Below are 23758 nucleotides of genomic sequence, written 5' to 3' on the forward strand. Positions count from 1 at the left end.
AGCTTCTTGTGCACTTTTTAAGTTATTAAATTAAATGAAGCTACTTTGAGCTGGATAACGGTGGAAAAAGCGATTTATCAGGGTAAATTATGCCCCGTATCACCCAGTCTGAAGGGTGTTTGAACAAATGGTTAAAATTTCTGGATCTCAGAACGCTGTGGGAGAACGGAGGTGTGCTTTTCATCAAAGATAAGTACTTTTTATCATGTTTTACTACAGCAAAAGTCAACAAAATTTTACACCAGAGATCTACTTTGAGCTATCCCCAGGTTGCTAATTAGTGAGCTAATAATTTCTAATAAGATTATGTATATATATATTTTTTTGTTTATGGGTTGTTACCTTCTAAAATAGCCTTAAATAAGTTTTTTGGACTGTCAGTGGATTTGGACTTTCGCTGTATTGCTCTATCGCTGTATACGACGTGTTGTGCTTAGCTGTGACCACCGTCCTCTACAGCGCACCGGTGCGTCCACCCAATCATAACAAACCCCGTAGTGTTTGTGAGCTTAAAGACAGATCTCCCAAATATTTCAGGACGGCTAAACAAAACAGACGGCGTGCGCTAGCGGCTTGCTTATAAAGCTGTTAGCGGGCCCCGCGCGAGGCGCGAGCGAGGACTCTCAGAATGCCTGATCTTCCAGATTTGCGTAGGTTTTTACTGAACCTGCATTTACGTCTCTGCAGCTGCTGCAGTCTTTTCCTGAGTGTTTCGGGCTGAAGCGAAGCGAAACGATGCGACCAGCACTTCCTTCTTTCTGTGTTTTTCTGTTTTTCTTCTTTCTCTTTTTTCTCCCGCGTCCAAAGCAGATGTTTCTGTTACGCATGAGCTCCTCATCACATGCTCATCTCCCCAAAACACCCGACACTCCTGCCAACACTAACATATTGCGAATATGAAAAAAAAAAAAAAAAAACTGCCTACCTGCAAAACATGGTCAGCCCTGCTAATTTGTCAAAACACAAGTTTCTGGACTCATCAGCGGCGACTGCTGAGATAATAGGCTGGTTTTCTGGAACTGTGGTTTTAGACTAAACACAACTTTCGGTGGAGAATCCCTGCTGGAAACGTAATTTAGACCAATTTAGACTGAGAACAAGCTGACACTGATGAGAGTACACTATTAGAAATGAGAGTAGGGGCCAAAAAAAGCATTACAGCAAATATTGGTCCTAAAGAGCACTCTGTTTACACCTGCTCACTTCATTTTTATCGTAAATAGCATCTTGTTTGTATCATGATAAGATTTTAACCACATGCATTTTTCATATACAGGGGTTGGACAGTGAAACTGAAACACCTGGTTTTAGAGCACAATAATTTATTGTGGTGACGGACAGTTCTGGTGGAAACAGGAGAGTTGAGGTGCACATTGAATTCTGCGTGATTTGTTCAGCCGTGTTTTTATGATTTTTGGATACAATCCGGATTAGCACCCGAACATCCCTTTCAGACAGCTTCCTCTTACAGCGTCCACAGTTAATCCTGTTGGATGTGGTTGGTTCTTCTTGGTGGTATGCTGACATTACCCTGGATACCGTGGCTCTTGATGCATCACAAAGACTCGCTGTCTTGGTCACAGATGCTCCAGCAAGACGTGCACCAACAATTTGTCCTCTTTTGAACTCTGGTATGTCACCCATAATGGTGTGTGCATTGCAATATTTTGAGCAAAACTGTGCTCTTACCCTGCTAATTGAACCTTCACACTCTGCTCTTAGTGGTGCAAGACTTCTTCTTTCCTAAACTTTTAAGACACACAGTATAAAAATTCAGTTTCTATTTGATGTTTTTCCCGCAGAAACACACATTCAAGCCAAGAACCATCTAAAAAACCTTAATATAATGTGTGTAAATGGTACATAACAGGAAATCTAAGCTTATACATGTCAAACAGTGGTGTTAATTTCAGCCTGTTGGTAAAGATCATTTCTGAGGCCTTTCAGAGGTTTCCTCTTCATGATTGATGCACCATTAAGCTGAAGATCAGTGTACACTAATGAGGTTTTACTGCGTTGAGTTTGCATATTCAATTTTAGATTTAAAAGCCATCAGTGTTCCTGTTTCCTACAGTAATGGTGGAAGTATCTTTAATCCTGCCATTGTGCCTCTCTGGAGGTTTGAATTGGTTTAGTCAGTACGCTTGATGTGTTTGGGGAACATCTCTGCCTTTTACTGCGCTCTGATTGAGGGGAAGGGTGAACTTGATGAACATTACATTTATATTATGATGTTTTTACAGGAAACAGAAGTAGAGTAGTAGTTTTAAAGATGCAGGAACATCCTCTAATCATGGATTTACAGAAGGCGTAATTTGATTCTGTATGAGACACTGGTGTATCCGTTCTCCATGTTCATATTCATAATTTTAATAGACTAATAAATAATGAATAAATAATAATAGTACCATATTAGATATTAAAACCCTATAATTAGAATCACACAGATGTGTTTGTTACAGACAGACAGACAGACATAGATAGATAGATAGATAGATAGATAGATAGATAGATAGATAGATAGATAGATAGATAGATAGATAGATAGATAGATAGATAGAAAGGCAGATAGACAGACAAACAGACAGACAAACAGACAGATAAATGGACAGACAAACAGACAGACAAATAAATGGAAAGACAGACAGACAGACAGATAGATCGATAGATAGATAGATATATAGATAGATAGATAGATAGATAGATAGATAGATAGATAGATAGATAGATAGATAGATAGATAGAAAGGCAGATAGACAGACAAACAGACAGACAAACAGATAAATGGACAGACAGACAGACAGACGAATGAATGGACAGACAGACAGACAGACAGACAGATAGATAGATAGATAGATAGATAGATAGATAGATAGATAGATAGATAGATAGATATAGACAGACAGACAGACAGACAGACAGACAGACAGACAGACAGATAGATAGATAGATAGATAGATAGATAGATAGAAAGGCAGATAGACAGACAAATAGACAGACAAACAGACAGATAAATGGACAGACAAACAGACAGACAAATAAATGGAAAGACAGACAGACAGACAGACAGACAGACAGATAGATCGATAGATAGATAGATAGATAGATAGATATATAGATAGATAGATAGATAGATAGATAGATAGATAGATAGATAGATAGATAGATAGATAGATAGATAGAAAGGCAGATAGACAGACAAACAGACAGACAAACAGATAAATGGACAGACAGACAGACGAATGAATGGACAGACAGACAGACAGATAGATAGATAGATAGATAGATAGATAGATAGATAGATAGATAGATAGATAGATAGATAGTCAGATAGACAGACAAGCAGACAGACACACAAACAGACAGACAGATAAACAGATAAATAGACGGGCGGACAAATGAATGGACAGACAGACAGACAGACAGATAGATAGTCAGACAGACAGACAAACAAACAAACAGACAGATAGACAGACAGATAAACAGATAAATGGACGGTCGGACAGAAAGAATGACAAATTAATGGACAGACAGACAAACAAACAGACAGATAGACAGACAGATAAACAGATAGATGGATGGATGGATGGATGGATGGATGGATGGACGGACAGACATAGATTGATAGATATATTGATGGATAGATAGATAGATAGACAGACAGAGACAGATAAATAGACGATAAATGATTAGTCGATAATGAAATTTGAAGTCGACAAATATAAATAATCAACAATGTTGATTATATCGACTAATCGTTGCAGCCCTAGTGTTTGTGCTATTTTACCCCAACTTTGCCTTGTAATCCGTGTAACATTATATTATAATCACGATTATCACACACAGACACTTTTACCACATTTTATTCCACTCTCCTCATTTCTGCCCCGCACCGGTTCATGATTAACCCCCTGCTCCTGTATTACTGAGTTAATCGCTGAGCGTTTTCTTGTGAGAGTGAGATTGCAAAGCTTCAGGAAAGGGTCAGCTCCAGTCAGCTGGACAGCTGAACACTTCTCCTCACATTATGGCCTCAAATGTTATGTTTATACAATCAGTCCACAAGCCCCAGCGTCCTGCCATTAAGTAAACAGCAGTCAGCAGCCCCACGTGTGCCGGGTTTGACAGTAATTCAGTCTGTTATTGGCCTTAAGCAAACATAACCGATGCAGAGGTTTATCTAGAAAGGTGAAGACTTTCAGGTTCAAAGCTTTAAAGTTTTAGAGGTTTAAGGAGCTTTACATGGTAGATTTAAGTAAAGTTTTCCAAATTTCAGACCCATATTCTATTTACAACAGAGCTTGGAACACATATCAGATGTTGAAAGTGATGCATTTTACCATTTTATGAAAAATATTAACTTATTTAAAACATAATGCAGCAACAAAGTTGTGACATGCATTTAAAGACTGGATCAGTAAGTGGTACTAATAAAAAAAACTTGAGCAACAAGAAGCAAAGATGGGCAGAGATTCAAGTTTAATCTGTGAAAAACTGCATTTAATGACTGTGAAAGTCCAAATTTAGAGCAGTGTTTTTCCGGAAAATCCTACAGCACTTATGGAGACGCGGCTTTCATTTTCCAGCAGGACTTGGCACACTGCCCACACAGCCAAAAAAGTCAGTGCAGTTTTGTTTTCCCACAAAATCTTACAGCACTTCATGCTTCCCTCTACTACTGACAACTTTTATGGAGATGCGGATTTAATTTTCCAGCAGGAGTTGGCACACTGCCCAAATAAAAGGCAATAAAAGAAATAAACGCTTAAAATAGATCACTCTGTGTAATACATCTATAATATATATGAGTTTCACATTTTAAACTGAAATCAAGTAACTTTTCAATGATATTTGATATTTGAGATGCACTAGTATGTGGAATTAAGTGGCCTTAAATTTACAATAGTATCATTCATCACATTTATTTCTAGAACGATATATTGTCCCAAAAACGTATTGTTTTATTGGGACAGTCATATAATTGTACCACATTCCTTAAATTATATTTCTTAGGGACACTGTTGAACCTAAAGGACCATGTTATACAATTACCTGTACTCTACTGTTCTCTACATACATTTACAGGGGTTGGACAATGAAACTGAAACACCTGTCATCATTTTAGTGTGGGAGGTTTCATGGCTAAATTGGAGCAGCCTGGTGGCCAATCTTCATTAATTGCACATTATTGCACCAGTAAGAGCAGAGTGTGAAGGTTCAATTAGCAGGGTAAGAGCACAGTTCTGCTCAAAATATTGCAATGCACACAACATTACGGGTGACATACCAGAGTTCAAAAGAGGACAAATTGTTGGTGCACGTCTTGCTGGAGCATCTGTGACCAAGACAGCAAGTCTTTGTGATCAAGTATCAAGAGCCACGGTATCCAGGATAATGTCAGCATACCACCAAGAAGGATGAACCACATCCAACAGGATTAACTGTGGACACAAGATGTGCTAACCCGGATTGTATCTAAAAAACATAAAACCACGGCTGCTCAAATCACGACAGAATTCAATGTGCACCTCAACTCTCCTGTTTCCACCAGAACTGTCCGTCACAACAATGAATTATTGTGCTCTAAAACCAGGTGTTTCAGTTTCATTGTCCAACACCTGTAGATTAGCATTAGTACATAATAATGTTATTGGATTCACTGTTGCTTTCTTTGGTTCTGATTCAACTCACGATACAGTTGATATCTCCAGAACATTCTGCTCTTCTGCTCTTCTGATCTCTTTGCCTGTATCTTCCCACCCTTTTCCATAAAACTCCCACACTATTTGCATGTTTTTTGCATAGCTCTGCTTTGCTATTGACTTTCCAGGCCCAGGTCTGTGATTTCTTTTAGCGCTGCTTTATGATCTTCATCAGTAAGTTTCCTTTTTCTACCTGTATGGCTTCTCTTGAAATCTCCTCCTCTTCTGCCTCCTCCTCCTCCTCCTCCTCCTCCTCCTCCTCCTCCTCCTCCAGAACCAGGTCTTTTTTCCATCGTTTCATCAAACACTCCTTCACGTTGTTACTGGAGATCACTCCCGGGCCTGCTGATAGTTCTCAGAGGTACGATTGTTAAAAACGCTCTGTTAGCATGGAGGCCTCTGAACGTTGGTTCCTGATGGTTCCCCCTGCTGCTTGGCCTTCTCAGAAGCACATCTGCAGAAGAGCTCGGAAATGAGCTTGAAATTGACTGAATTGCTGAGACGTAAAAACAGAAAAGGACCTCCTGTTTGGCTGAACTGTCCAGCAGTTACCTAAACCTGCCGTGATTTTGTGTAGACGTGATTCTGAGTGGTCCTTTATTCGACGGAGAACATTGAACAGATGGCTGCTAACAGCTCTGCTTGATGGCCTTGACTGTGAAGCTTATTTACATCAATTAGCATAGTGCTAACTGCAGGCCACATTCTTCTAAAATGCTGGAGTTCCACCTACAGTAGATACAGTCATATGAAAAAGTTTGGGCACCCCTATTAATCTTAATCATTTTGCAACAGCCATTTCAGCAAAAGCACACCTCAGGTGACTCTGTTTGTGGCGTGTCTGTTTGCAGAAATGGCTTCTTTCACATCACTCTCCCATACAGCTTCTCCTTGTGCAAAGTGACACCATCTGCAGCAAGATGATGCTGCAGCTCTTTGAAGGTGGTCTGTGGATTGTCCTTGACTGTTCTCACCATTCTTCTTCTCTGCCTTTCTGATATTTTTCTTGGCCTGCCACTTCTGGGCTTAACAAGAACTGTCCCTGTGCTCTTCCATTTCCATGTTCCTCACAGTGGAAACTGACAGGTTAAATCTCTGAGACAACTTTTTGTATCCTTCCTCTGAAAAACTATGTTGAACAGTCTTTGTTTTTAGATCATTTGAGAGTTGTTTTGATGAGCCCATGATGCCACTCTTCAGAGGAGATTCAAATAGGAGAACAACTTGCAATTGGCCACCTTAAATACCTTTTCTCATGATTGGATACACCTGGATATGAAGTTCAAAGCTCAATGAGGTTACCAAACCAATTTTGTGCTTCAGTAAGTCAGTAAAAAGTAGTTAGGAGTATTTAAATCAATAAAATGATTAGGGATGCCCATACTTTTGCACTGGACAAATTTTGGTTTAATACATATTGCACATTTTCTGTTAGTACAATAAACCTCATTTCAATCCTGAAATATTACTGTGTCCATCAGTTATTAGATATATCAAACTGAAATGGCTGCTGCAAAAACCCAAATATTTAGAACTAAAATGATTAAGATTAATAGGGGTGCCCAAACATTTTCATATGACTGTAGTAGGAGGTGTGGGATTGCAGTGCTCTTCAAAAAGAAGGTGGAAGTTACAAAGAACAATAAATTAGTTAATATTTAGACTGATATGGGAACTCTTGGTAATATTTATAGAGCTATATAGAGCTACAAATACAGAAGTAGTGTGTAACGCATGTGGTTATCTTAGTATGTTTGAGTTGTAGAGGTTCCCAATGGAGTCCTGTGATAATCCATCCCATGCAGCTCAAATGTTCACACACAGTTCCTGCAGATTTTGAGGTAGGGCTGAAGTATTAAAAGCACGTCCAATTGCATTCAACTTAATTACAGGCACCATCAACAAGTGGACAACCCTATCATGTTATAGATCCTATGTCATGGCCAGCAGCATTGGTTAACCTGTTCCAAGAGGACAATGCTCGTCCACATACTTCTGCCATCTCAAGATCTTGTCTTGAAGACGCATAACCAAACCTGTTCCAACCGGACAATGCTTGTCCATGCACTGCTGCTTCTCAAGAGCTTGTCTTGAAGACACAAATACTATAGCATGGCCAGCAGCATTGGTTAAACTGTTCCAATAGGACAATGCTCGTCCACATACTTCTGCCGTCTCAAGATCTTGTCTTGAAGACGCATAACCAAACCTGTTCCAACAGGACAATGATTGTCTAGGTACTTCTGCTGTCTCAAGATCATGTCTTAAAGACAGAGATCCTATGTCATGGCCAGCAGCATTGGTTAACCTGTTCCAAGAGGACAATGCTCGTCCACATACTTCTGCCATCTCAAGATCTTGTCTTAAAGACGCATAACCAAACCTATTCCAACCGGACAATGCTTGTCCATGCACTGCTGTCTTCTCAAGAGCTTGTCTTGAAGACACAAATACTATAGCATGGCCAGCAGCATTGGTTAACTTGTTCCAAGAGGACAATGCTCGTCCACATACTTCTGCCGTCTCAAGATCTGGTCTTAAAGACGCATAACCAAACCTGTTCCAACAGGACAATGATTGTCTAGGTACTTCTGCTGTCTCAAGATCATGTCTTGAAGACAGAGATCCTATGTCATGGCCAGCAGCATTGGTTAACCTGTTCCAAGAGGACAATGCTCGTCCACATACTTCTGCCGTCTCAAGATCTGGTCTTAAAGACGCATAACCAAACCTGTTCCAACTGGACAATGCTTGTCGATGCACTGCTGTCTTCTCAAGAGCTTGTCTTGAAGACACAAATACTATAGCATGGCCAGCAGCATTGGTTAACTTGTTCCAATAGGACAATGCTCGTCCACATACTTCTGCCGTCTCAAGATCTGGTCTTAAAGACGCATAACCAAACCTGTTCCAACAGGACAATGATTGTCTAGGTACTTCTGCTGTCTCAAGATCATGTCTTGAAGACAGAGATCCTATGCCATGGCCAGCAGGACAACAGGTCAACAGGACAATGCTCGTCATTTCAAGACCTTGCCTTAAAGACATGGCCAGCTGCATCTCCAGACCTATCACTGATTGAAAAAGTGTGGGATGCTTCTATCTATTTATTGATCATGCTATCAACATTTACACCACCCCTACCACAAAATCTGTACATTGGTTGAAATCGCTCTGGCATCATGGAGGCCTCTGGACGTTGGTTCCTCATGCTTCTTCCTGCTGCTTGGTCTTCTCAGAAGCACATCTGCAGAAGCGTTTGGAAACGAGCTTGAAATCGAGTGAATTGCTGAGACTAAGAAAGAGAAGGACCTCCTGTTTGACCAAACCGTCCAGCAGTTACCTAAACTTGGCGTGACTTCCTCTAGCTGAGATTCTGAGTGGTCCGTTATTTGACGGAGCACAATGAGCGGGGGGCTGCTAACAGCTCGGCATGATGGCCGGAGTGTCAGGTTCCATGATGTTTCTACCATTTGGAGTCACGAAGCGTTGCAATACTTTCAGCGCTCTGTTGATTGTGATGACATTGAGTGGGCCTGAAATGGCCAAAAGCCATTTAGAGCTAGACACCATCGTTCCTATAAGTTCCTCTAAGTAATATAACTGCCATCTTCTTCAGACTGTGTGTTTCAGCTCTGTTTCCATTATTTTTCTTTAGCTTGGTGGCTAGACGTTAAACATTAGCACATATTTTCATGGGTTTTCCTTATATTTGCCACTTTTTTCACCAATTTCTTAAGTTAATTAATCTGAATGTGCTTTTTCTTGCTTTTCAAAGAAACAAAACTAGAAAAGCTACAATTTAAAAGTATTTATTGAACCTGCTCTCTTTAATTTCAACAAAAATAACAAGCTGTTGATGCTTATCAGGCTGGAAAATGTTAGAAAACCATCTCTAAAGAGTTTGGACACCACCAATCAATCCACAGTGTCCACTCAGTGTTAGATTATAGACTTACTATAATCAAAAAAAGACAGTTAGCAGCATGCTAATTTTTGAGATGTTTTATTTGTTAGCTAGTTAACTAGCTACATTAGCTTGAAAAGGTTCCTGGAGGGTTAGCCTGTAATGCTACAGAGAACGTGATAATAATAAGAGTTGTAGTTAATCTGTATGGTGGAATGGGAAAATATAATAAGTAAATAAATTAATAAATGAGAAAATATACTACTTTTGTGATCTCTATATATACTTTTAGGACTCTGATGATGATCTGATGATGTTTTAGGTCATATTTATACTTTCAAGCACCGCTTTAACTATTAGATTAGATTAGATTAGATTGGATTAGAAAACGTTTTGCACTGAAATGGTAATAAAATACCTAATTTTTATTGTTTTTTTAGGTATTTTACTTTTTTTACTTGTTCGCTAGCTAGCATTGACCTTGTAGCTTCAGCACAACATTAAAGAAGACATTTAAGACACAACACTAAAATCCAACTGTTTAAAGACATTTAGACTAAGGAAATGAGTGTAATTTATTGTTTTATCTTCTTGAGAATTGAGTCTTGTAGTACTGTTCAGTCCTGAAGGGTTCTTCATCTTTCTGAATCTGTCTTGATCTCTGCAGCTTTAGTTAGATTTTTCCCATCCTCTGAGACACGCTAAGCGACCCAGCGGAAGACGCCGCCGGTTGGAAAGCTGTGAACATCCCCTAAAACCTAAAATAGTGCATGGTAGCAGCGAGCGTCACGGCTTTATTGCATTTCCATGATCGAATGGACCTCTGTGGCGGAAAGCGACTTTGGAATTCGGACTGGAAAAAAACTCTTTCCCATTGCTTTTACATCTCATTAGTTGCGGGTTGATGTGAGCAGCTCCTGCTTTACGCCACTCCTCCCTCTGCATCTGTTAACAAGTTATTATAGAGCTGCATGTGTTTCTTGTTTTCGGGCTTCAGTTCAGTGCACTGGGGTGGGTGATATTATGATGTCATGTTATTAGCATGTTACTGTTGTGTTAAATTTTAAACTCTGCTATGATACTATGATTGGCGGAGTAATTAATGGGTACTGTGAGCACTTCAGAAAAATTAGACCATTTTGGAAGGTCTAAGCCAGTCTTTGGTTGGTCATGGTGCTTGATTAACCCTTGTGTGGTGTTCATATTTTTGTTACTCGTTTACTTTGTTACTTGTATTTAATTCAGCAAAATTAAGCAATTTTACATTAAAATGCTTTACACATGCTCGCTTCACCTAAATTGCAAGCAATATAAACAGCTTACATGGTTAATATTTGCCCTTTACCTTTCTTATGTTACATTTCTTTCAAAAAGTGCTACTCTTTTTTTATTAGTTTTTTAATAAAATGTAAAAGAAAATGAATTAAACTCAAGATATGAGTAGAAAATTTGTTTAGTTTCAAATTTACAAATGAAGCCATGTTTATTAGCCCTTGGCCAAACATACTGTATGTAATATAATTGTGTGTGTGGGGGGGGGGGGGTGTACAGTGTGTGTTTATCGAAAACGTGTTTTGATATATGTTTTTCACAAAAAATGAGCCAATGCCAATGAGTTTGAGTTAGAAAAAAATATTTTTTTAGTATCATTTGATGAAAAATTAAAACGGGTCCCGCAGACCCGAACACCACACAAGGGTTAAGTTGGTTATCCAAGCCAAAACCCAACAAACAATTTTTGGTTAGCAGAACGTTCGCTAGGTAACTGTTACTTTAGTTTAGCTTTGAGACTAAGTGTTAGACTATAGACTGGTCAAAAAGACAGTTAGCAGCATGCTAATTTTTTAGGTAAAAGCCTGTTTTATTTGTTAGCTTTATTTGTTAGCTAGCTAACTATCTACATTAGCTTGAAATTATCCCAAGAAGATAATTTTCCACAAATGATAAGAAAATGTGTGACATAATAATAGTTTGAATCACAACGTTATTAGAATGTTTCTCACATGTTTCTCCCTGCTAGACAAATGCTAACTCTTACTACTGAGAGAATAACTCAATAACTCTCTGCACAAAAAGATCAAAAAGACAGTTAGCAGCATGCTAATTTTGAGGTAAAAGCCTGTTTTATTTGTTAGCTAGCCTACTAGCTACATTAGCCGTTTTGCCTTAGCACAACACTAACCCAGTAAACAGAGAACCTTATAAGAACCTTTAACAACATTTTTAAAAGGTCCCAAGAAGGTTATAACATTACGAGGACGTTAAGAAAGCGTTTGACATAATAATGGTTTTAATCACATCATTATTAGAATGTTTCTTGGATAACGTTCCCTGCTAGATGAATACTAACATTAAGGAATGTTCAAAGTAACATTCACAAAACTAGAAGTTAAAAGTTTGACGTTGCAGCAACATTACCTGAGAGTTTTGAAACTTTTGTCAGAGTATGTAAATGGGTATTGTCAGTACTTCTGGAAAACGTTTGGTCGAAGGTCGAAGCTGGTTTTTGGATGGTCAAGATGGTTGATCAACTGGTCATCCAAGTTAAAAACCATCTAACAATTTTTGGTTAGTAGAACATTAGCTATAGGTTACTGTTACTTTAGTTTAGCTTGAAGACTCAGCATTAGATTATAGGCTAACTCTCTTTGCACTAAAATGTCAAAAAGACAGTTAGCAGTATGCTAATTTTTTGAGGTAAAAGCCTGTTTTATTTGTTAGCTAGCTAACTAGCTACACTAGCTTGAAAAGATTCCAGGAAAGTTAGCCTGCAATGTTACAGAAGTGTGAAGAAAACATATTAATTATACATAATAATAGATTGAATCACAACATTATTAGAATGTTTCTCACATAATGTTTCATGCTAATGATGTAAAACCATCATGTTTTATATGAATGTTGTTTGGATTTAATCCACTGTTAGTGTTTCATTCAGTAAACGAACACTTAAAGGAACAATCTGTAGTTTTTCATTTGAATACCTGTATAATCAATAACCAAAATTAAATCACAAAAGTTAGTACACCCCTCATATTTTTGCATCTTTTTATCGGACAACACTGACAAAATTTTCCCTCCAAAATGTCATGTGACTTGTTAATGATACTAGGTCTCAGATGTGCATAGGGAGCAGGTGTGTTCAGTTTTGTAGTACCGCTCTTACACTCTCTCATACTGCTCACTGAAAGTTCCAACATGGCACCTCATGGCAAAGAACTCTTTGAGGATCTTAGAATCTTAGAATTGTTGCACTACATGAAGATGGCCAAGATCATCCAGCGTTTTAAAAGAGCAAGGTTCGTTCAGAACAGACCTCGCGTTGGTCGTCCAAAGAAGACCATACGCTGCACACTACATCAAATCGGTCTGCATGGCTGTCACCCTCGAAGGAAAGCCTCTTCTGAAGTCTGTACACAAGAAAGCCTGCAAACAGTTTGCTGAAGACGTGACAACAAACGACATGGAACACTTGAAACCATGTCCTTTGGTCTAATTTTTTTGGTTCAGATGGTCTCAAGCATGTGTGGCGGCAATCAGGTGAGGAGTACAAAGATAAGTATATAAATGTATCATGCCTACAATCTGAACATTGCAATGTTTTAAGATCAGTTTGAGAGCTGAAAAAATAAAATGCATTTCTTTCAACTATATCAAGGTTCTGCAGCAGTAAAGTCAGTAAAAGCTTAAAACTTAAAGTAACCATACAGTATTTGTTGGATATATTATATATTGCATATTTAATCTGGCAAGATAAGGAGATTAATATCATAATTTGGCTCTTTTCCCTTACCCTGACTCTCTCCTCGTGCTTTATTCTCATTTCTGATTGTTGTTTGCAGTTGTTGGGCTTCATCATGCTGGATGGAAATGGTTTTTGACGTGATTTCAGCCGAGCCAAAGCACACAGCAAACAGACTCGGCCTCATGTGTAGCTGGAAACAGTTAGCCAAATATTTGACTCTAGTAATCGAGCAAACAACTCCAGTTGTTCCTTTGCGTTACGCGGCGGCGGAGGACAGGAGCATCATGCGGCGTGACTCATATTTGGCCATATCCAATCAGCAGATGTTGGGAGTAAAGGAAAATAGGCAATATTGCCTCTCAGATTGGACAATAAGTGCCCGTGACGCAACCTGTTAACTCTTAGAAGTGCCAATTATTGCTTTCAGTGTGGAAAACCTGCTGTAAATTTATATTAATTACTTGATCTTTTAAATTAAAGCACAATTTAGCTTGTAGAAGACAGTAGAAGTAGAAGACAAGATAAGACAAGATGTTGAATTTTAATGAAGCTGTCTAGGCCTGTAACGATTAGATTTTTTTAGAGATTTAAACAATTATTTAGACATTTGACTCATAAGCAGCACAATGAGTTGATTTATTATTTAATTAATAAATTAAGGAGATAAGCATTCTGGAATTAAAGCAAAATATATATGTAATTATTTATGCATTAATGTCTGGATTGACCCTGATTCTGGTCCACTGGATTGCATAGCATCGCTGTCCAATGAAAAACAAGTATCTCCATTTTTTTTTGTCAATTTTTAGTTTACTGCATAATTTGAACAGACAAACTATCTCATAAACTGTGCCAACATTTCTTGATGAACGGACCAATAGAAATACTTAAAACTGACCTGAAATAAACTATTTTTACATTGAATGCCGTTGAAAGTTTAGAAGGTTTTTCTCTGTCTTGTAAAGATGCAGAGCTTTCAAACCTCAAATAATGCAAAGAAAAAAACAAGTTCATATTCATAAAGTTTTAAGAGTTCAGAAATCAATATTTGGTGGAATAACCCTGTTGGTTTTTAATAACAGTTTTCAAGCATCTTGGCATCATGTTCTCCTCCACCAGTCTTACACACTGCTTTTGGATAACTTTATGCTGCTTTACTCCTGGTGCAAATATTCAAGCAGTTCAGTTTGGTTTGATGGCTTGTGATCATCCATCTTCCTCTTGATTATATTCCAGAGGTTTTCAATTTGGTAAAATCAAAGAAACCCATCATTTTTAAATGGTCTCTTATTTTTATCCAGAGCTGTATATTATTTTATTAAAGCGACAGTCTGTGAGTTCTGGGGATTTGGGGATTTGGAGACCTCTCTGGTGAGAGTGTGAAATTGCACAGAGCATGTGTTGGAGTACTTTTATTGCAGGTTAATGTAAATTAATTATTGTGTTTTTGAGTTGTAGAGAGCATTTACATTCAACAAACCTACCAGACCACACTTTTTCTAGTGTTTTTACACTAAATCTATTAGACGTTTCAGGGATGGTTGTGCCAGAACACTGATAACATTAATTACAACAGTTCTACAGTTCTACATTCTACTGCTTTCAGTTTAAAAGAGAATATCTTAGTGACTGCTGCTTTAATTGCATTTAAAATGCGTAATGCTGTTATGTTAATCACATATTTGCTTGTAAAAAGTTGAAACAATGCTCGATTATGATTTAAATTTCATATTTTGAGGCCAAAATCAGTGTTCTATACCAATTTGGAAGTAGTCTCACATTTTCTGAAATGAAGACAAATTGAATAGACTACCAGACTTGCAATATGACCTGATGCAAGCACAGGAAATAGAATTAAATTGGTATTAGCACCATAACTAGCTGTGTCGTAAATAATGAAATTGTGTAATTACATTATAATAACCCGTAAAATTTGCTTAGCATGATGATTATAGCTCCAGGCTTTTAAAAGTTACCTCACAGACCTGTTGGAAACGGCTGGAGTTGAATCTGAAAAGTAGAATTTCCAGTGAAACTGACATTTCTGTGGTATATTTAGCAATCGGTGGAGAGAGAACAAGCTACGAGGAGAGGGATGACAGTTCTAGGCCAACAGGCCCCGATTGAAAATCACACACACACACACACACACACACACACACACACACACACACACACACAGACACACAGTTCAGATGAACTCATAACGTATTCTACACTGACAGTGTTCTGTTTCAATGCCTGAAAAAACACTGTCCTAGAACACAGTGTTACACAAATATATATATTTTTTTTACACAAGTGCTGTCACACAGACAGTAAGTGTGTGTGTGTGTGTGTGTGTGTACATTTTCAAGACACAGATTACTTTATTATGTAAGTTATCATTACAGGCAGGTACTAGCAATGTTCCTGATTTTATCACACGTTTCAAAGGATCAGAATCGGGTGGAAAAGATCAGGTTCACTGATTACCGTATAAAAAATGTAGGTTACGTTGTTACTCCACTTGTTCACTATAGACCAGAGTTGCCAGGTTCGTGGTTTTCCCACTAAATTAAATTTCCCACCGTAAAATCCATCTTCCTTGGATCACAACAATAAGAACCTGGAAAACATAAATATGGGAGGTAACCACAATAAAAAAAAGTTTCCATTGCATTTTGAATTTATTTTTTATTTTTTTTATGCAGTTCAAAACAAAAAAGAAAAAAGGCCAAAGTGAAGCTTTTTTTTAATTAATCTATTAGTTTTTTCGTTTTACATTTGACTGTTAAATACTCATACGGTAATGAAAATCAAATGGCAAAAAGCCTTTTTAATGAACATTTTGATTTTGTCACATGTGACCCATGCTCAAGTGAAAAAGTTTATTGCAAATGAAGTGATTTAATGATGTTTTTAATTTTGACATAGCATTTTCACACATTTGGTAAAAGAAAGCTCAAACCCGTATTTGCATTTTTATTTTAGTGTTTTCATTTTAGTTTTGTTTTGGCAGAATTTACCTCCCAGAGAGAGAGACTGAAAGATCATAAGTGTGTTTTGGGCGTAACGTAAAATAAACCAATCAGTGTGCCAGTTTTTATTTCCTTTAAGAGGCAGGTGAGCTCTGACTTTGCCGCGTTCGTATCTTAACAGCGCAGCGCTTTCAGATACTAACCTGAGCGTTCACACGGTGAAGATACACCAGCAGCTCATTTAAAGGAACAGCAATGTTATTTTATTCTTTATTCTCTTTATTGTTGAGTTAAAAGTCAGGTTTGTGCTGGGAGCACCTATAGGAATGGACTCTGATGATTGGCTGTTGTCAGGGTTTTAATCAGTCAGTGGAGCACCTGTGTTTTCCACCACCAAAATACACACCAGAAATTTACCCGAACACACGTCACTTCCAGACCACCACACCCATCAGTGTAGATTTATTACTAAACTCTGATGATATTTTAACAGCGCAGTCGTGAAAATAGACTGTTGACTGGGTGTGAGATAGCAACGAGCATCGTGGGTGTACGATAGGGCCCTCAGCCTCTGTATGAGGCTCTCTATTTCCTCCATTAACTTATTAGCATGCCTTGACCCATATTTGGGCTACAGCTGTAGGTGATATAAAACCCTTATTCTCTGCAGTAAAATAACTGATTTACATTCTGAAAATCTTAGGGCTTTGAAATCTCCTACAGGACACTTGGAGAAGCTGCCTGTTTTCTCTCTACTCCACTTAATAATAATTCCAGATCAGTAACAGGAATCAACTCAAATTTTGCAGGTTTAAAAATAGATCTAAAAAATAGACAAACATAAAGAAACTAAAGGTTTGGAGGACATGAACTGTTTGATTTGTATTCAGGATTTGTATTGATTTTAAAATAAAATTTAGAAAAAAGCCAATTACAATTACAATTATGATTTTCAGTAATGTTCCTTATCAAACAAAAGAGCTTTTTTTGATGTAATGCTTGAATAGAAATCCTCAATAATTAGGGGTATAATGTCAGGCAGACAATTGACAAAAATACTGTTACGCTCTGTTAAACTCAGTATCAGTGTTTATAGATACTTTCTTATCCAGTATGTAATAAGCATATGACAGGTAAATGACCTCGTGGCCTCACACTGTATAAACGCAAACCCATGCATGCATGCATGCGTGTGTGTGTGTGTGAGAGATGAATGAATGAGTGTGTGTTTGGTTTGGTTCACGTCTGTCCCCTCCTGACTCACAGTACAGCTCTGCTTAGCAACGCTAATATATTTCTTATTCATCTCTCGCCAACCATGTCTCCTTTAAAAAGGCCATATTTGGCCACCAGCTCCAACTCCTGCTCATAGAATGTTCATGAGAACTGGAGTAAAACTAATTTGCAGTGTAAGATAATCTGACCCAGCGCTGGTACAGGCTGTAGAACTGAATATTCCCTGGTGTATTCCAGCCAGGCCGGGTTTCAGCCTGTTAAATAAGCAGAGTCAGGTTCTCCCGACAATATACAGCTTAACAAACACAGCGTTCCCTTTAAGAACCTCTACAGAAAGTCAAGTGAAATGTTTTGTGTAAGAATGCCAGTGTGACGGGTTCATTGTATCGAGGCCTGTTCTTTGAATGGTGTGTTCCAGCCCTTTCCGATTGTATGTATTGTATATTTCAGTAGAATAGTGCGTGGAATTGTATATCAACTCAGGAAACAGAAGACTGCTTTTAGGGCTGCACTATATGGACAAAGCACCATGTTGTGATTACAGTCACTGAGGATTTTATTGGGAAGAATATTCTAGGACAGGATTGGGTCGCTTTGCACTTCTTTTACTACACTTCCCATGATTCTGCAGTTCTAAAAGACTCTAGAAGACTCAAAGAAGGCTCAAAGTCACATGCATCCTCTCATCCAATCGTTCATCAACTGTTCTCACGTTCACCATCACCTGAGTATTGATTAGTCTCAGCTGTATGTAATTACATACATGTGTATATAGGCGAAATATTGCCAAACGATACTCTTGCATACAGTATCTGTGAGCGTCTAGTCAGTCTAAAGTGGCATCTGTTATGAGCTGAGGACCTACATATCAGGCAGCTGTTGAAGTTATGAAGATGTGTTGGAAGCAAGAAAAGTGGAGTTCTCACGTTCACCATCACCTGAGTATTGATTTGTCTCAGCTGTGTGTAATTACCAGTCTGTGTAAAATAGGCGAAGTATTGCCAACCACTACTGTTTCATACTTAAGAGTACAGTATCTGTGAGCATCTAGTCAGTCCTTCATCTACAGTGGCATCTGTCATGGGGGTTGAGACCTACATGATTAGGCAGCGAGTGAACTGTCAGTTCTTAAAGTTGTGAAGATGTGTTGGAAGCAAGAAAAGTAGAATAGCAAAGCTGTCTGAGACACTTTGACCAGAACCAAACCAAATGCAGTAGTCAATATCTACCTAAAGAAAGGATCACGGGCACTTAAGGCTTACTGATACAGTCATTGAGGAGCCACCTTGCTTTTTTTTTGTATTCAAAGATCCATGCAACAAATTGTAGCATATGGCACTGCCACTGGAACTCCATGATAGCTTCTTGAGATGCTGGAGAAGATGAAACCGAAACTTCACGTGGAGCCATGTTCTCAATTTAGGAATATTAACTGTTGGGATGAATGACACACAAAAAATGTCACACAAAAATATATCAGATTTGGCACACTTTACCTTCTGAGTGAATCTAGTCTTAGGCCCAATCCTATTCCACCCCTTGACCCTACCACTTACTCCTACCCCTTCTTTTTTTAGTGTAACCCTTCCCCTTGTGGAACAGAGTTACAAGACGAAGGGGGTAAAATCCTCCACCTTAAGAATTGGGAAACTCTTGAAGCGCCCGATACGACATCAGGAGCGCTAAAGTTCAGTAACCTAGCTGCTGTTGCTGCTGCTGCTGGTTAACTATAGTTAACTTTAGGGTGTATTTTATTGTATGTCTTCAGAAAGGGAGGGGGGAGAAATGGTGTAGAAATTACGTATTATTACTGTCCATTTCTTAATTTCTCTGTGAAGAGGAGCTGAAATTAGCTTTGATTAGTTTTTTTTTGTTTGTTTGTGTTTTTTGTGTTCCGCCTTAAATGCTGCAGCTCTGCCGTCTGTTGCACCATTTAAGGTGGAGCAGGAGCTAGCTACTGAGACAAACTATAGCAATCTTTTTATGCTTGTTATGAAGAATTTGGTCATAAAACATTAAAACTACCAGTTATTCTCATAGTCCTCCTTTTGAAGTGTACATCTGAAATATGAATCTTCATATTAACCCTTGTGTGGTGTTCATATTTTTGTTACTTGTTTACTTTGTTACTTGTATTTAATTCAGCAAAATTAAGCAATTTTACATTAAAATGCTTTACACATGCTCGCTTCACCTAAATTGCAATTAATATTTGCCCCTTACCTTTTTTTATGTTACATTTCTTTCAAAAAGTGCTCCTCTTTTTTTATTAGTTTTTTAATAAAATGTAAAAGAAAATTAATTAAACTCAAGATATGATTAGAAAATTTGTTTAGTTTCAAATTTACAAATGAAGCAATGTTTATTAACCCCTGGCCAAACATACTGTATGTAATATAAATGTGTGTGTGTGGGGGGGGGGGGTGTACAGTGTGTGTTTATCGAAAATGTGTTTTGATATGTGTTTTTCACAAAAAAATGAGCCACTGCCAATGAGTTTGAGTTAGAAAAAATTTTTTTTAGTATCATTTGATGAAAAATAAAAAAACGGGTCCCACAGACCCGAACACCACACAAGGGTTAAAGGCTAACAAGCTCTATTCCTTACCCTAATCTACCCCTCCAGCCTAACAAGAACAGGGGTAAGAAGTAGGGCCAAGGGGTAAAATGGGATTGGGCCTTAGACATTTTTACGGTGGGCAGGTGGTGTTAATGTTATGGCTGATTCATGTTCAGAACTGCTAGACTTCCCTATTACTGCGTATTACGTGACAGAGCTGTAACAGAAGATGTCAAACACTAGTCGAGACAGATACATGGATCTGTTTTTACCACCTTCTTAACCCAGATCTTCTCGTCTTCTTTTCCCACCTTGATTCTCTTCCTCTTTTCATGCGAGGGGCTTTGATAAGGATCTTGGGTTTTCTTACCGTTGGGTTTGGTTTTCCCGGCCTGAGGCGCTTCGCTTTCGAGACGTGTGAGAACAAGCCGAAGCTATTTCTGAACTCTTTTTAAACCGTCACTTCACGGGAACAGACTGTAGGTACGACGTCTCTCTCTGACGTGCCTGGCACTGTATGCTCTGTCGGACTAAAGGAAGGCCGTAAGCCTTGGAATAACCCGTCTTAGAAAGTCAAATTCGTAGAAAATCCCACCCGTTCTCGCTTGAGTGCCTCACAATTAATGAACGCCTGAGCGAATGCAGGTCTTAATGTGAAAAATGGTGAAAAATAGCAGCGAGGCTCTAAAGCAGCCAAGCTTTTTCTCGCTCGCCGCAAATCCTCCAGACCTTCAGCCTCTTGGAGGGACTTGTTACTTCGCCTGCTCACAAAGCAGTACGTGCTCTGTGGACTTAAAGCTGAGATAGTTGTTGTCTTTAACAATATCTGGAGCCTGGACAGATTATTGTTGGACGAGAGCCTTGCTGTTGTAGACAGGGAGCCGTGTTTTGTCTATAAATTAACCTTATTGCCGCTAAGACGAGACCGTTTGTCTTCTCTTCAAGGTCCTGCTGTATAAACCTGATGGAGTGCCATTGTAAATTCAGTGATATGCTGTAGGTACTGACGTTTTTACTCGGGATACTGAATGAATAGGCCTGTAAAAACCAATGCTAATACTAGTAAACCTCTAGTAAACTGGACAAAAGTTTGATTAAAGTGGATGCTGGCTTAATATGGACAAAAGTATTGGGACACCTGCTTTTAAATATTGATTCATTGTTTCTTCAGAAATCAAAGGTATTAAAAAGTGTTCATCCTGACTTGACTTGAGACTTAAGTATTAGATTTCAGACTTGAGTGTTAAAACTTGGTACTTGGATTAAGACTTGAATTTCAAGACTTTGGACTTGACTTGGGACTTGAGTGCCAAGATCTGGGACTTGATTCAAGACTTGAGTATCAAGACTTGGTACTTGTCTCAGGACATGATTGTCAAGACTTGGGCCTTGACTTGAGACTTTAATATCAAGACTTGGTACTTGCCTTAAAACTTGAGAGTCAAGACTTGGTACTTGCCTTAAGAATTGAGAATGAAGACTTGGTACTTACCTCAAGACTTAAATTTCAAGATTTGGTACTTGCTTCAAGACTTGAGCGTTAAGACTTGATACTTTTCTCAAGACTTGAGTATCAAGACTTAGGACTTATTAGTTACTGGTAACTATGTTACTTGTACCCACTTCTGCTACTTACGTAATGTTGCTTTAAAGCATTAAACCTGTGGTCTAAAATAGATCTGCTTCAGTCTGAGCAATTTCTAAAGACAGACGAAGCTTTGACTCACAGTCCAGAGTCATTTGTATGGGCAGTGGTTGAGCTGAGGACAGAAAAAGAGAGGAAAAAAACGAGAGCGAGAGAGAGCCAGCAGGCCTTTCAGCTTTATCCCAGTAAATGCCAGAACCCAGTCTGAGTTTACACTGCTGTCTCCACAGAAACAGCTACCTGTCAGACAAAAGAGTCTTTATTCATAGATTTGGTGTCGGCTTTGAAGCCGGATTACCTTCCAGCGCCATGTTTGCAGACGACTTTGCCAAAACTGTTTCCCGTCTTTACTGCTTTACACTATTTAAAAAAAAAGAGAGAGAGAGTATATAACAGAGATATGTAGGAAATCCGCCTGGCAGAGTTAGCATAGCGTTAGCTTTGTTGTTTTGTTTTTTTTCCTCACAGCAGGAAGTCAAAGCAATGTTCTCTGTCCTCTTGGTCTCAAAGACAAACACAGCGCTAATACGGTTATTACAGCACATTTCCTGCTGTGTAATTAAGAGATCTGTGCCATTTCATTTGTCATGATTACTTAGTTACAGTAAGTGAGGTAATATTATTAGGTAGAGCACTGTTATTTAGCTTGTGGAGGCTTCAGTCGGCTGCAGATACAAAGGCTTTATCAGGTGGTGGATAGATTAAATGGTATTACGATGCTTATTGCTATCTTACACCCTGTCAACAGTGCATTTATATGCCTTATGCACTGATGTGCGTGGTGGTCTGGAAGTGAGGTGTGTTCAGGTAAATTTCTGGCATGTTTCTAAATTGGCAATGGAAAATAGATTAATGCGCCACTGCCTCATTAAAACCCTGACAACAGTCAACTGTCAGCCTTCCAATCCTATCTTAGCCATATAGGTATGCTTATAAGTGTATGCTTAGAAGTGCATGCTTTTAAGTGCATGCTTATATGTGCACTTTTCTTAAGCAAACCAAAATATGTAGGCGTGCTCTTATCTGGGGTGCTGTTAACTTGCAGTTTCTGAGGCTGGTAACTTGGTCTTTCTTTCCTGAGGCGTTCCTGATGAGAGCCAGTTTCATCAATGTTTTTTGGTGTTGTTTGCGGTCACATAAAAGAGCCAATCAGCTTGCTGCTTACACTCTAAATCAGCAAGTCTTCCCTCGATGAGGAGATCTGCGCATGCAGAGTAGCCAGAACAAGCCGCTTCAAGGATCCAAACACTATAAAAAATATTAAATGTTAAAAATATGTTGTTAAAATTTGTTGAAATGGTAATTAAGCCTTTCCCCATTCAAGCAGATGGAAGGCTGGTCTTGTATGAGTTGATATAACTGCCTAGAATAAATAGATAAATAGAATAGTAAACCATCAGAAGATGGTTTAGACTATATTTAGACTATATTTAGACTATAACTTACAGGTTTATCTTAAAAAAAAATAAAAAATCAACTCTATCCTTACCAAATAAACTTTCACAATATTTTTAATAAATACCAATACTATAAAAATATACCTAAAAACAAAACTAGCTAAATGCTCATTTCTTATTTCTAATTTCTAATTTCTTAAAATTAGATAAATTGTATAAAATATTTACAATATATTGTTGAGCCTAATTACTGACCTGTGTTGCATATTCAGCCACGTTGCTATTAATAAAGCTTGAGGTCGTAAAGCTGATGCTGCTCTGACACGGAGGTCGAGCTTTTAGCTTTGTTCTGGAGTTCAAATATATCAGAAGAAAAAGCTGACGTGCACACAAAGGCTTCACTCCACTGCGGGGGTCTTTTGTAAGGCATCGACCAGGCAAGTTAACATCTGAATGATGGCGGGGGGCCAAGAAAAAGAGTCTGTTCGCATTTCTGAAACGCACTGGGAATAAGACGGGCCTGGTTTTTCCATCAGTGGAAGGAGGATCAGCACGGGCTTTTGAAAAAAAATGATTGCAGTAAATTAGTCAGCACTACGTTCTATT

At 38.4% G+C, this 23758-nt stretch overlaps 2 protein-coding genes across 2 annotated transcripts in view; both read left to right on the plus strand.

Moving 5' to 3' along the window:
- hecw1b (HECT, C2 and WW domain containing E3 ubiquitin protein ligase 1b) overlaps positions 1-5622 on the plus strand; it is a 295654-nt gene extending 290032 nt beyond the window's left edge. Inside the window, exon 30 of the transcript XR_007438544.1 lies at positions 5134-5622. The gene's annotated coding sequence lies outside the window, so the exon portion shown is untranslated. The remainder of the gene's footprint in view (positions 1-5133) is intronic.
- egfra (epidermal growth factor receptor a (erythroblastic leukemia viral (v-erb-b) oncogene homolog, avian)) overlaps positions 1-23758 on the plus strand; it is a 119827-nt gene that overhangs the window by 11818 nt on the left and 84251 nt on the right. The window lies entirely within an intron of this gene.

The sequence above is a fragment of the Astyanax mexicanus genome, chromosome 4 (genome assembly GCF_023375975.1).
Source record: "Astyanax mexicanus isolate ESR-SI-001 chromosome 4, AstMex3_surface, whole genome shotgun sequence".
NCBI classification, from domain to species: domain Eukaryota; kingdom Metazoa; phylum Chordata; class Actinopteri; order Characiformes; family Acestrorhamphidae; genus Astyanax; species Astyanax mexicanus.